The sequence below is a fragment of the Strigops habroptila genome, chromosome 2, assembly GCF_004027225.2.
Source record: "Strigops habroptila isolate Jane chromosome 2, bStrHab1.2.pri, whole genome shotgun sequence".
Lineage (NCBI taxonomy): Eukaryota > Metazoa > Chordata > Aves > Psittaciformes > Psittacidae > Strigops > Strigops habroptila.
In genome coordinates this window covers 101,986,295-102,000,201 of record NC_044278.2, presented here as the reverse complement: position 1 = coordinate 102,000,201, position 13,907 = coordinate 101,986,295, and the positions used below count along the sequence as shown (strand labels likewise).

Here is a 13,907-nt window from a genome sequence, read left to right as displayed (position 1 = left end):
GTTGCCAAAAGGATCATCTTTTAGAAGAGAACAAGACACAAGCTATGATAGGCAACATATAGATTCATACTGAGGTGCTTTGAAAATAATGCTTTGGTTCAATTAAGAGAAAATTTTGGTGTTGCTCAACTGATGTGAAATTGTGTTAGGTGGTATCGTAGCCATGAAAGTCTGCATATAGGCAAGAGGGAGAAGGAAAGCTTATCTATTGGTAAAGGAAGAAGGAAATGACTTTCATAAAAATGACTCTGCTGGATTTTTTACCACTATTGATGGGTCTCTTCAAACTTTGCCATACCTGCCACATTTTTTCCTCACCTTTTTCAGCTTTTTTGCTTGATAAAATTAAATGTTCTTGTATTTACATTTCTGCTGTTGACATTGCACTTCACATGAAAAACATTTAATTTGGAAACATGCTGATGTTTTTGCCCAGCCACAGCTTATAAATCCATCCCCTCTTCCCCATCTGCTGGTCAGGGTTTTGTTTTTAGTTCCTGCCTGGGTCTGACCTGGTTTTACTGCCTTTCACAGTTGCTGTTACCACTACTAGGTCAGCTCTTTCCAAGACTACCTGCCTGATCTCCTGCTATGATATTCTACACCTTACTTCATCTCTGGTTCTCCTCTGTGAATGGCTCGTCAGTATTTCAGGCATGTAGCTAAAACAGGTATTATCCTCCTTTTCTCTAGACACTTTTCCATGCAGAGGGCACAGTTGAATGCTTGCTGCCCACTCCCATGGCAGGAAGTTGCATGCACATTGTCCTAGTTCAAATCCCAACGCTTTTCCCATAATATCCCATAATTATTCAGTGTCCCACTTCTAATACAAACACTTCCCCATCACAGCTATGTGCACCACTCTCCTGGCTGGTCCACCTTCTGGGTTGACTTCCTCTGCTGACAGTAGAGCAGTAGAAAGTGCTTATCCTCAGCCCTGAATGCCCTTCACATCTTTACCTGATGCTTGGCCAGTTTGGTGCCTCACTTATCAGTCACTTCTCTGTGCCACAAACAATCTCAATGATTGTGTTACATTTCACTGCTTTTATCTCTAGAGATTGCCAGCTGGTGAAGCTGGGTGGGGACACTGGTAAAAACAGTTTTGCTGTGTAATAAGTTTTGTGCTTGGTCAATAGGTATGGGTCAGTTCTAATCTTATTTTTTCTAATTCTGCAGAAAATCACTGGGAATAAAGTTTAAAATTTCAGTTTTCTCCCCATTGACACAAGTCTTTCCTGGTAATAACTATTCTCTTCTCAAAGATGAACAGTTTAAGTGAACCACATAGATTGACCTCAGCATTTGGACTTTCATGATTAAGCATATCACAACAGAACATTGGTCATGAATAAGTGACTTGGGACTTGAATGTCTTCATAGCATTCGGTTTATGGATATCTGATTTATTAGGGCAGGGTTTTTTATCTGTTACTTTAAAATGGTATGTTTTAATGTGTGGTGGTGGAAGAGGGGGGTTAAAATGCAAAATAACAATGCATAATGACATTAATCTGAGAAGTGGGGCTCGTCAAGAGGCTCATTGGCTTCATTAATCTCCTAAAGTTCACTAGAGTCGTCCTTCTGAGCTGACATGTCACCTTTACTGCAAGAGAGTGACTAAACCTTTATAAAAAGACAGAGCAAGGCAGAGGTTCCTCCTCGCTTTTAATTGCCTGAAATGGGTTAGTTGCTCTTCATAAGAGAAGGTGGCCGGTCTCCATTCCTAGTTTAGAATTTCAAGCCATCTTCCAGACACTATTTTCTTTATCCAGCCCCAGAATTACTAATGGAAAAGCCCATCTTTCTTTTGTCAGAGCAATTAGGTGTATGCACTTCATCAAAGAAATGTGGAAGAGTTTATGTATCCGTGTGTTTTTGCTGTAATAAAAGAATATGTACTCCATGAAATATCTTTTAAAGGTCAGAGAAGAGATCTTTTTTTTTTTTTTTTTTTTTTTTCTGCTGAGAAGGTGGCTTCCCACAGATCTAGTGAAACTCAGCCATCTCTGCTGCTTATTAACTTTTATACTTGAAGAGTTCATCTTGAGTGCTGTCTTCTGAGAGACCAGAGGAAATAGCTTGGGACATGGAGAAAAGTGAATATGAAAACATCTCTGGTTACATGCAATACGTAATTCCTCTATCTGATATCAGTGAAAAGCGGAGCCTTGATCTGTGTATGCTATGGCCTTTTTGTAGTCAGAATATTCTGTTAACATAGTGACTAATGCCTCCCTTCCTGACTACATAAATGCTGCTTCTTTACACAGCTTCAACACTTTATTCTCATTTCTAATTTATTTAGCAGACCAGCTGATGGTGTGACTGGGCTCTGCAGATTGCAGGAGGGTGTTCTCAGTGACGCACATCATTAGCAGGCTCTGGCTGCTGCAAATTCTGTAGAAATAGCGTTAAAAATATCTGGCTAACTAAAGCTGAAAAACACAGAACTGAACCTCTTTCTGGTTGACTATTAGTGTCAGAGTGTCTTTAGGCATGATGTTAAGCCACAGAAGGTGCAGTGCGTAAAATGAAATCTACCAGCAAAGTTGCAGGTTTATCACAGCTAATTTACTTAATTGTGCAAGAGAATCCTCGGCAGCTTCAACTGTGTCTTAGGATGGTACTTACCACGGATTTTCATACATAACTTAGTGAAACAATCAGAACAGTATGACTGCAGGCATGGTTTAAAATTGCATGGAAATGTAGAAGGAAGGCATAAAACTGAGGTTAGAGAAAACTAACTAAGGAGAATAATTAGGTGAGAAAATTGGAAGGAGACTAAGGGATGGGTAGACAGAAATAAAACTTAGAGGGATGAGAAGGAAATTAAATCCAGGGACCCAACAAAAGTTTTCAAAGAGGAAGGTGAAGTGGCCTGTAGTACGTTAGAAACAGATACTGCTCAACACAGGGTTTATCTCAGCGGTGTGTGTTGTAGACTCAGAAGAGGAGACCTGGAAGGCATCTCTAGGCATCATCCTTTATACTTCTCCAGGGCAGGATTATGTGCATGCTTTAAAATTTGTTGACCCACTTTCATGAGCACTGAAGAGAATGCATGGCACTCATTAATTGCATGGGTACTCTCTTAGACTGGCTCTGCTCAGGCAGCTGGAAATATTTAATTGATACCAAGCATGACTGGAGGTTGAATCCAGGTACTAGAATAGTCCCCTCAATACAAGTAACTTGGTAAGTAGCCATGTATGTACATCAGATACCAGTATTAGGATGAGAAAGCCAGTCCTTCAGGAGAAAAATCTGTGCTGCTGGGAATAATTTAATCTTCAAGAGCAATATAAATGAAGTTGTTTTTGTTTCAGGACAATTTGTTTTTTAGCATCTGCAGAATAGGCAATGAAAAGTAGCTAGAGGAGGACATTGGTAATTAAAGCCTCTCTCTTGGTGTTTGGAAGCTTTTGTTCTCACCAGAGATCTGTTACTGGTGTGATTCAGGACCTTTTGACAAGTTGATGGACATGTCTGTGCTTCTCTTTCCTCATTTGCCCCATGTTTGAGTTATTGGTCCTTAAAGCTGAAGCTAGAAAAAGAAGTCCCATGATTGTAAATATGAGAGCTCTTGTGCATAGTTACCAGTATTTATAAAGCTTTTCTTGTACACAGCATGTGCTATCATGTCCAACTAAGAGTATCAGCAGAAACAAGGGCTGGAAGAATAAGCTGTTTCTGAACTGACTGGGAACGCCTCCGCTGTGTTCAGTTAATTTTAGAGAACTTGTTTATGAGCACTGGGAGCTCCACTTCCCCCTACTTTCTAACACAAAAGCAATGGAACATCCTCTAAAATCCAAAGTTGGCAAATCCAAATTAATTCAGGAAAAAAGTAAATTCCTTTCATGTAACAGATAGAACTGTAGCATTCATCAACTGTAACATGTACATGAAGCAAGGTACAGCAAAAATGAGTAGAGAAAATAGTAACTTTATGGGTTTTAAGACTTCAGAATTATGCTAGTCTTCATAAAACTAACAGAAGAACTAATGAAGCTTGGTTTCTGTTGGGTTTGTCTCTCATGATTAGTTCACTTTTTAAGTGAGTTATACTAAATACTTATGCCTCAGAGAAGCCACAGTCAGGAGAGTCCTTAGTGATGCTGTAATTGCTGGGGAAACATCAGTCACAGCTGCCCATTATTAGGCAACAGATAGCCACCATGAGAGAGAAACCTTGATAAAGAGATGAATTCCTTGGTGTCACATAAAATATTTATTTCAGTTGCAGTTTCCCATCATTAAGAAAAATCTCTTGCCCATGAAGACGTTCTGTTGTCAGATGAAGTTACAGTTCACTTTGCAGCCTTTTCTCAGCCTTTCTCTATAGAACTCTTGCTCTTCTCCCTGGTACTGACTCATGGCAATTCAACTCTTCCATTGAAGTAGCTTGAAACTGGTCAGGAAGTTCAAAAGATAGTCATGCATATAAGCTGTAGTTGTTTAGGACATGTTCATGAAGATATAAAGTAAAACCTCACACTTAGGAGCTCATTCAGTAAATTGTATTAAATATCTACCTAAAAAACTGGACTTGGTTCACTTTTATTTCAATGAATTTAGATGTTAAATGTCAGATGTAGCAGGGAGGCATACTGTGTTTGCTTTTTGGTGTTTTTTAATCGTAAATAGCGCCTAATAAATTAAATTAAAAGAAGCCCATCTGTTACTGTTCTTGTTTTCTTACCCCTCATTTAAATGGTAAACATCAAATCATAAAAATACCTAAACTGTGTTCTCCCCTTTTACAAAGAAAATGTGGTAACTGTTCATCTTATTGTGAAAAAGGTGTAAACCACACACAAATGCAGGTTTGAAAATGTTGGCTGCTTTATACAAAGTTATTGTTTCAATGAGCTGCTAGAAAATTCCCCACCTGGCTTCTGGTCACATTTACCTGCTTTTCAACCTTACTTCTCCATTGATATGGAAGGAGGTAACCCTAGCTGATATGAATATTTAAAAAAGGGACAGTTTATACTCTGTAAATTTTTCAAACACTTTTAATTTTAATAGTCCATGTATACTTTTTAAATGAGTTTGAAAAGCTTTAGTTTAAACTACAGTGGGTTGCTCTAGTACTACCACTCAAGCACTGTCATACCACATTGGTTCCTGTCTAACAGGACAGCAATCAGAAAAATGTGTTGTAATTTTTATAAAAATATTTTTTTCCTTCCTGGAAAACAGCAAATAAGTGTGCCTGAACACTGTTTTGGAGCACAAATTTTTTAAAGCTCGCCATTGCTGTTGCAATTGTTTGCATCAAATAGAAGTTTCCCTTTATATCTCTGCTGTCACTCAGTACATTTTATCTCTCTGAACTGAAGGTTTTTCTTTTTCAGCTCTATCTCAAAACCCATTTATTTTAGGTTCTTGAGCTTTCCCACCATGACAAACATACTATTTTTTTTTTTTTTTTTTTTTTAACTGATGTTGCAGAGTAGCGAAGACAAATGAAAGGAGATGAAAAAAATCAGGTTTTGTCTGAACTACCACAGTATAATGGTAAGCTGCAGGTTTATCTCTGTTAGCAAAGAGCACGGCCTGGCCCTGGGGAGAGGAAGTCTGCCTGCATGGGGGAGGTGCTGGAATACTCCATGGCCCAAATTTGGCCCCTGCCAGCCATCTTTTTTTCTGGTGGCTTCCCAGGCCTGTTTTGGAAGTTAGAGGGTCGGGAGATGTCCCGGTTAGGTGGTCTGCATGCTGTCACCTATTTCAGTCCTATCTTGGAAGGTGGGCTCATCCCTGGGAAACTGTCTGGGCATGTTTAGTTTAATGGGATAGATGTAGCCTGTGGGGTTTCTTTAAGCAACCTGAAGTAGCAACCAGTACTAGCAGCTGGTGGTCAAGACAGCAGCTGTCCTATAATACCAGTATTGGATCCTAAGTCTGTAGGTGCCTCTCCTCTAGGTCAACTTAGCACTGATGTGGGAGGTGAAAAGTGCTTCACCTCATGGCTCCTCTCCACCCTGTCACTGACCCTGTGCTCATGGCCCCTTGTCTCCTTGCTCTCGGGAATATCCCTCACCTCATGCTGGGCACGTGAGCAGGGCTCAGTGGCGGAAGTGATGTACCACACAAGCAGCTCTGCAGTGGTTACAAGGGAGCAAACAGTGAGGTAATTGGAGCATATATCAGAACGCAACATTTTTCAGGCTCAAAAGATTAATAAAATGATTTAAAATGGGGTTGAGGTTTGTTTGTGATTTACTTTTCCTCTTTTTTTGCAGTGTTTTTCTGAGCACTGCATTTTTAATTTAATTCAGATAATTCTGCTTCGTTTTCTCATGATGGCTCTTTCTTCCCATGCCTGTTCCCTCCTTCTGTTGTGTTCCCATATCCCTGGCTGCCTGCCCTTCTCATGAATTCTTTTACTGTTTAATTTCACTTGTATGTGCCCCAGTCCTGGTCTTCTGTGGTCTGTCTCTTCTCTGGTGCATGCTTTGTCATCCCCTCACCACCTTTGCTCTGCTCCCCCCATCAGTGAAACCACAGCAGGGATGCTGATGCTTCTCCCCTTTCTTTGCTTCCCTCCACCTCTCTCTTCCTCCCTTTCCCTGATTTTTTTCTTAGATGTGTGTACGATTGCCTCCCTTCCCAGACTGCCACCTCTAGCTGAGCTTGGAGGGTCTTTGCCCATCTCAGCTCTGTTCAAGCCATGGGGATTCTCAAGCTTGTACAGGCAGCTGCATATCTTGGCTCCTGCAGACTGATACTGCATGGAGTAGAGGAGGTGCTGGCTAATCGTTCCTGCTCAAGCAGCTTTAAAAAGCAAGATTTTTAATCCTTCTTGTTTCCCAGTGAAGGTATAGTCAGGTGAGACTTTTTTAATTTTAGAAGTAGCTTTTGTTGCCACACAGAGACGGAGGGGGAAATAAAGAATTATGAAATGGTGGTAGCTAGGCAAAACTCTCGCATTTAGCTGTTCTGTATTTTTGCAGCTATGTTGCATAAGTGACAGCTCTGTGCTTGTCTCCTTCCAGGCTGGTAAGATCAGTAGGGAGAACTGCATGAGGCTGCTCATGGGGAAGGGTGAGGTGGCTGCCCAGATACTTCAGGTCAGTGCTTTGGCAATATTTCCTGAGCCATAATTGCTGGATTTCCCTGCTGGCACAGGGGGTCTGTGAGCAGTGTCTTCCTGGCAGGATTCTGGGAATAGCACCAAAACCCACGACAGGCAGCGAGCAGGTTTTGTGCTCTGAGTCAGAAGCAGGCTGAGAAGATGCAGTCATCAAAGCACCTACCCGAGATGGGGAAGGGGATCTGTGTGAGAAGGATATTTCCAGTACGAAGTTCTGAGCTTGGGGGGACCTTCTCTTGCCAGTGTGATTGGTGAGTCCGCAGGTCAGCTCCTGGGTTTGGTGCAATCACAGGAGAAGGGAGATTGCTGCCTTTCACCACCACCACCCCGAGCCAGCTCATGCCTCTAGCTATTTCTGTCTGTGCGTATCTATAGCGTCATCCCCCTTATGCCTGTGTACCTGCCAAGCATTCAAAACAGGCACTGCTGTGGCAGCCTCCTTCTTTCTCTCCAGCCTGGAGAATAAATGACTGGATTGGGTTTTTTTAATTGTTTCTCTTCATCAAGAATTTATGGTGGGAAAGCTAAGCTGGAGAAATGCTTTCGGGAGCAGGTGGCCAGTTCAGCAGATCCCCACTTGTTCTTAGCCCCTAAGGAGGTCCTGCAGCTTGGTCCTTGCTGGGCTTACTTGCTGCCGTGTGCATGGGTGCTTTCCTTGAAAGTGATGGTTTCATGGAGTGGGATGTGGTTTCGGGTAAGGACAGCCAAAGTTTGGATGCGAGAGAGAAGACCTCGATCTGACTTCCTTGCAAGGGAACCTACAACAGAAAGCTGAGTGCTTGGGTGAGTTCGCAGCAGCCGGCTTGTCACTGAATTTTCTATCAAAAATCCTAACATCTTTGTACTATCTATATACTACATGCTGCCTCTTTGCTATATGTGTTGTTTTGTTTAGTTTGAGCTGTGAAGCAGACTGCTCTCAGTGTTTAGCACATCTCTGCATTTAGCACATCTCTCTGTGGTTCGTGACTTTGTTCCCAGCTGGGAAGCTCAGTGTTTGCATCTGGAGTTGTGCAAACACATTCAGATGTGCAAAACTTACATCCTCCTTTTGAGTCTTTGTTATAGCACTGGCTTGGGCCAGGAAGTTTCACTTGGATTGGAAAATTGGAATTAAAGCATGTCTTCTGCCACTTCAGTGTATGACTTCAGAGGCGCTGAAGCATAGATAGTAGATATATGTGTAACATACTGCTTCTGATCCTTGAAATACAAGTTGTAGACACAATGGGATACAGTTTCAAAGCACCTTTGCCACAGTTACTTTGTTGGAGAGGTGGGAAAAGAGGTTGAATAATCAGAACTTTATTCTTTTAAATAATCAGGTTCAAAAGACGAATTTGATTGGGTGGGTTTTGTGTTTGTTTGGTTTTGTTGGTGTTTTTTTTTTTTTTTTAAATAATCAGATTATATTTCAATGTGAGGCTTTCAGGGCTCCCCAGATATTTTTGTTTATCCTTCCAGTGACTGAAACTGTTATTGTAAAATTTGACGTAAGACTTGGATTGAGACACCCTATATCAATATTTCTTTGTTGAATCTGTAATTTACATATGGATTCTTATGTAAAGTGGAAGTTGTTTTGACGAGCAAGAAACATTGCTGTATGTGCAGGATCTAGATATCTAAATCAATATAATGTTTCTTTTAGAGTTTGTAAACACCTCAATGCTGTAGGCAACCATTGAACTACAAAATACAACTTTCGTTTAAAAAAAGTAAAAAAAAAAAAAAAGGAAAAGAGGTTTTAGCACTTCCACAACAGTATAAAGATATTTGTAGTTGACTCCTGCCCAGATGGAGCATGGGCTGAGGTTGCTTTGCCGTGCTGGCTATAGGTTGCGTGATGCTTCTGTCCAGAAGCATTTTACCAGCTTTTTGACTTAGTTTCCTACCAGATTATAAATTTAAACCCGACACATGCAAGGAAGAGTGTGTTTTATCCTGATTGTTGAAAATCTTGGGATGAGTCCAGCAGGTTTCAATATAGGTGTATATTAAAGGTTTTATAAATCTCTAAGTAGTAGTTCTACTTTTCTCTCAGTCCATAAGTACAGGTAACTAGTTTTTATGCAGCCCTTGTCACAAACTGGTGAGAAAATCTTTTAGAATGGGATTGTTGCCATTGCATCATTACATACGTTCAAGAATGACATCACAGGAGATGTGGGTAATTTTGTCCCCTTTTTACCACCGAAAAGTTGAACTAGTCATTCAGCCTCACACCACCTCAAAGGCAGATGTGCACAGTTCATCACACTCAGGAGGAGCTTTGTACCCTCTGAGGATGCGATGTTTATGCAGTTAAATAGCTTAATTCTCCTGCTCCAATGCGGGTCCTGGTTCCTTTGATCAGATAGGCTGGGTTTCTTTGCTTCAAATACTTGTCTTTTGGAGACAACTAATTATTTCCCTTTGAGACAAAACCCATGTTAGTTTGGAGGACAGCTTACTGAGGGGGCTGACTCTGGAGGAATTAAGGGTCATACCACACGAGGTCTGGCTCCCCATGTTGTATACAGTCCTCCTGTGCTGTCCCAGCAGGAGGATTACCAAAAGCACCCACGTGCCCATGCCTTGCTCCAAGACATACAATACACCCTTCATACTGCTCTGGTGAACTGCAACACAGGTCTTACATTATGTCAGACAATTCTGAGAGGAGAAAATAGTCAATTGCCACATGGCACCTTAAGGAGCTCTTAATGTATGAATGTGACTAGGTGGGTATAGACAGAAGTGGTTGTATGGGTGCTTTAGGGACAAGAGACCTGTCTTAAGGGGTGGGCATCTTTGATGGGGCAACCTCTGTTGGCCAGGGAAGTGCTTACTTGATGAGCTGGACTAGATGAATGGGAAAATCAAAGGAAAAATGGTTCTTTTCCTAGATTTTGCAAAATGTCATAGCTATGACCCTGTTGTGCAGCAAAGACAGCAGGTGCCTGGCACTGTCAGAATGGTCATGGTGGCCTAAACCAATCCTTTACAAACCACTAAACCACACAACATTTGTGAACGCTGCTGCAGTGTGCTTCTTTGCATTCCAGTTCCTATGGAAACATTCTGTAAAATGTCTAAAATAAGTACAGTGCTTTAAAACTATTATTATTTTGATCTTTCCTTCCCTTCCTCCCCCTCCCCTCCCCCCCATCTCCTTCATCACCTTTCTGGCTGAAGTTCTAACACATTAAAAAGGTCATTGTCATTATCTGGCAACAGTGTGCTATCCAGCATACCCAGGCTTCTGCATTCTTGAATCTGATGGATTCCAGGATCTGATATGGAGATCAGTGCTCCCTTCCCCCATCCTGCCCTCTCAATGCGGGGCAGGTTGTGGGTGTAAGTGTTGAACATATATAAATGCATGTTTGTGTGTGTACACATACTGCAGAGGCTTGGCTCCAGCTCCTTTTCTTCCTCATGTAGTGAATAAGACAGTGTCGTTTGCCACAACAGGTGAAGGCATAAGCTTATTCCCAGCTCCTTTTAAGATTGTGGCATAGCATTGACTTGGAGGGAGACTGGAGTTTACCTAGTCCATCTAAACTGGAGTTTACCTAACCATCAAAGCTGAGCCTTCTTCATTGGCAGTGCAGGAGGTGGTTGTGAGCCAGATGGAGACATTCTGCAGGTGCCCTTTGCCCCCTGAGAAGGTCAGTGCTGGAGCAGGCTGTGGGTTATTTGGGACAGCTCTTGCAAAGAAAACCACTTGTTCTCCCTGAAAGGATGCTCACGCTGGCAACTGAAAAGAGGGCTGTGCCTCTAAAGTGCTTTTCCCCAGTGCTTCTGCGGTTTCCTTGAGGAGCTACCGTGTCCCTTAAAGCAGTCTCCCTTACCTCAGTAATGTCTAAGATTTTCAGAGTAGCCATGTCCCATTTTCAGAGCCACTTTTGATGGAGGAGCTTTAGAAGAGCTGGGCTAAATCCAGTAAAGAGCTAAGAAGCCTTATTCAAAGCTAGGTGCTAATTTTTATTCACTCTTAGGCTTCTGGCCTCTTGCAGTACCATGCCTCAGAACTCTGTGCTATGTACCAGGAGAAAGGCTGGAGGTGTATCTTTGGCCTTCAAGGGGGAAGCAGACATTTAAATCCAGAAAATCCATTCAGGAACTTCTGGACAATGCCAAAAGCCATGACAATCTTTATGTGCTGGATACACGTTTTCCGTATTACCTGCATTCACCAAGTATCTTCTGGGTTGGAAATCCACACATCTGCTCTTTCTATATGGTCCTGCCAGATCCCAGCAGGGGAGGTAACAACAAAAGCAGGTTTGAAATAAAAGGGAGTTGACACTGGAGAACTATTTTTCATGACTGCACATCCTAGACAAAATATATTACAGAGTCATGGTGATATGGATCTAGCTTTAACATTAAGCCACGTCTAAGCCTTTTGAAAAATGTGGGCATCTGTTTGAATCCTATTCCAAGTCATCAGGTCAAATTCTGCTCACAGGTTTACACAGGCTTGCTGTGTAATTATGCACCCTGCTTTACATTGATGCATGTTTAGTCTTTGCATGATGTTTTATGTGCTTGTCGTAAGTATAATGGCAACACCAGATCTGTTTTATTTTGGTGTAACACCAAAGGCCAGTAGAAGAAATATGAGTCTAATCTTATGGACAGAAGAAAGATTTACGGTCTGATTTCAGGGTTGCTATCATAGTGGAATTAAACCACCTATTAACAAAGCATTAAAATGTAAATGCTGGTCCAAAAAAAAAAAAAAAAAAAAAGTATTATGAAGCCTGGCACTTGCATTTCATATCTGTGGAGATCCTTCCTTCCTTGAATAACAAGCAGTGGCCCCAGTACTGAAGCGAAGACCAAGAGATATGAGAACCGTGAACTCTGGAGCAGTAGTAGATTATAAAGAGAAATTGCTCTGTTTTAACGTGGAAATGCAAGGCTACGATTTTGATTGCAAGGGCTCTTCTCAAACTGCTTTGGAGCTGGGCCACTGAAGATGTAACCTTCCTAACCCAACTGATAAGCTCGTGCATATGCTTGGTATGTAGGTCATTCACATTTATCCAGAGTAGCAGGATATGAATGCAGTAAGACTTCAAAATATGTTGCCTTTCTTTTGACCCTTTCGCTGTAGCAGATTTCACTGTCCCACTCCTCCTTGTTCATCTATGCTTTTTATGCTGGAGAAACCCCAACAAGATATCCCCTGATACGTACAGAGAACTCATAAATGAATTGCTAAATAAACCACTACAGTGACAAGAGTAAAGGGCAGCTGGAGATGCATATACCTGCAAATATGAGGGATAGGTATTCTAAAATGGAATTATTTACACCTTTACTAAGCCATTGCAAATATGTTTAGCAATCATGGCAATTTTGGAAATGCCTTCAGTTTGGGAAGGGCAGTATTGCAATGATTTAAAAGCATTATTCTGGCATATGCCATTAGATAATACCATAGTGAAGTAATTGTAAAACTCAAGAGAAAAATTTTTAGTTTTCTTGCAGATAATGGACTCATGAGGAAGGTGTGTGGTTCAGTAAAGGAAAATCACAGAATATAAAAGTGATTTTTAAAGGGGGCCTAAAAGAATGTTGGAGAGGGACTCTTTACAAGGTCATGTAGTGATTGGACAAAGGGGAATGGCTTTAAACTGACTGAGGGTAGATTTAGATTAGATATTCGGAAGAAATTCTTTACTGTGAGGGTGGTGAGGCACTGGCACAGGTTGCCCAGAGACACTGTGGCTGCCCCATCCCTGGAAGTGTTCAAGGCCAGGTTGGACAGGGCTTTGAGCAACCTGATCTGGTAGAAGGTGTCCTTGCCCATGGCAGGGGGGTTGGAGCTGGATGATCTCTAAGGTTCCTTTCAACCCAAACCATTCTATGACTCTACGTCACTTGCGCATGTACAGTATTATTAATTTTGCCCTTATATTTTTATATTTTTTAGTCTTCTAGTCATGCCTACTACACCAAATAAATTTTCTTGGGCCCCAGCGATGTCAAACATACTGAACACAGCATGAATAGTAATAATAGATGGTCATACTTCAAATTGAGACATAGCGTTCATTGGGTTCCCACAGAAATTCACAGTAAGTCTGGCCATAACTAATGATCTGTGAATACAAAAATCAATTGAATTTGAAGGTACTACTGGACTGAGAGGTATTGCAAGCTCTGCTGAGGACAGAAAGAAGTTTATAGCTGGGGAACTAGAAATACTAGATTGCCTATCTGTAAGATTCAAATAAGACAAATGGAAAGAGAAGAATCTGTGGAAAATGATCTGAAAATACATAAACAGTAGTGTTAGGAAAGAGAATTTCAAGTTGTCAGCCTGTAGTGCAGTGTCTCTTAATACTGGAAAAAGATTAACTCCTTGACTGTGCCAGACTGAGCCAGACACTGGCAAACGGCACTCTTCATTCAAAACACTTGTGAAGGGAGCAGCCAAAATCCTGCTTCCCTCCTGGCATGAAGGCCCTGGGAGTCCTGCTGGTACTGAGATCTCAGTGAAGGGCAGTGGCTGGCCTGTCACCACAGGAAGCTGCCATACTTACCTCCATCTGCAAAACCTCACCTCATTCTGCATTCTTACACACCCCTGTGTTTAGTCTCAGCTCCTGCTGGTGGTCAACAGAGATAAAAATGGAATTAAATTCAAGCAGAGTGGGTGGACAACTATGATATGTGGGAGCTGAAGCTGAAGAGAGACATACACCTCCGCAAAACAGGCCCTAACCTGTTTTATGTTAGGTATCTGGGGCAGTGGGTTGAATTGTTCTCTGTGTGTGTGTTGTTCTCCACTGGTTGTAGG

General features: G+C 41.6%; 1 protein-coding gene across 4 annotated transcripts in view; it reads left to right on the top strand.

Annotated features, from left to right (window-relative positions):
- Window positions 1–13,907, top strand: part of MTUS2 (microtubule associated scaffold protein 2) — a 296,717-nt gene that overhangs the window by 21,340 nt on the left and 261,470 nt on the right. The window contains exon 1 of one of the 4 annotated variants that reach the window (XM_030476623.1): window positions 7,649–7,891. The exons of the other annotated variants lie outside the window; for them this stretch is intronic. The gene's annotated coding sequence lies outside the window, so the exon portion shown is untranslated. Of the gene's footprint in view, window positions 1–7,648; window positions 7,892–13,907 lie in introns of those variants that run through there. 4 annotated transcript variants of the gene reach the window in all.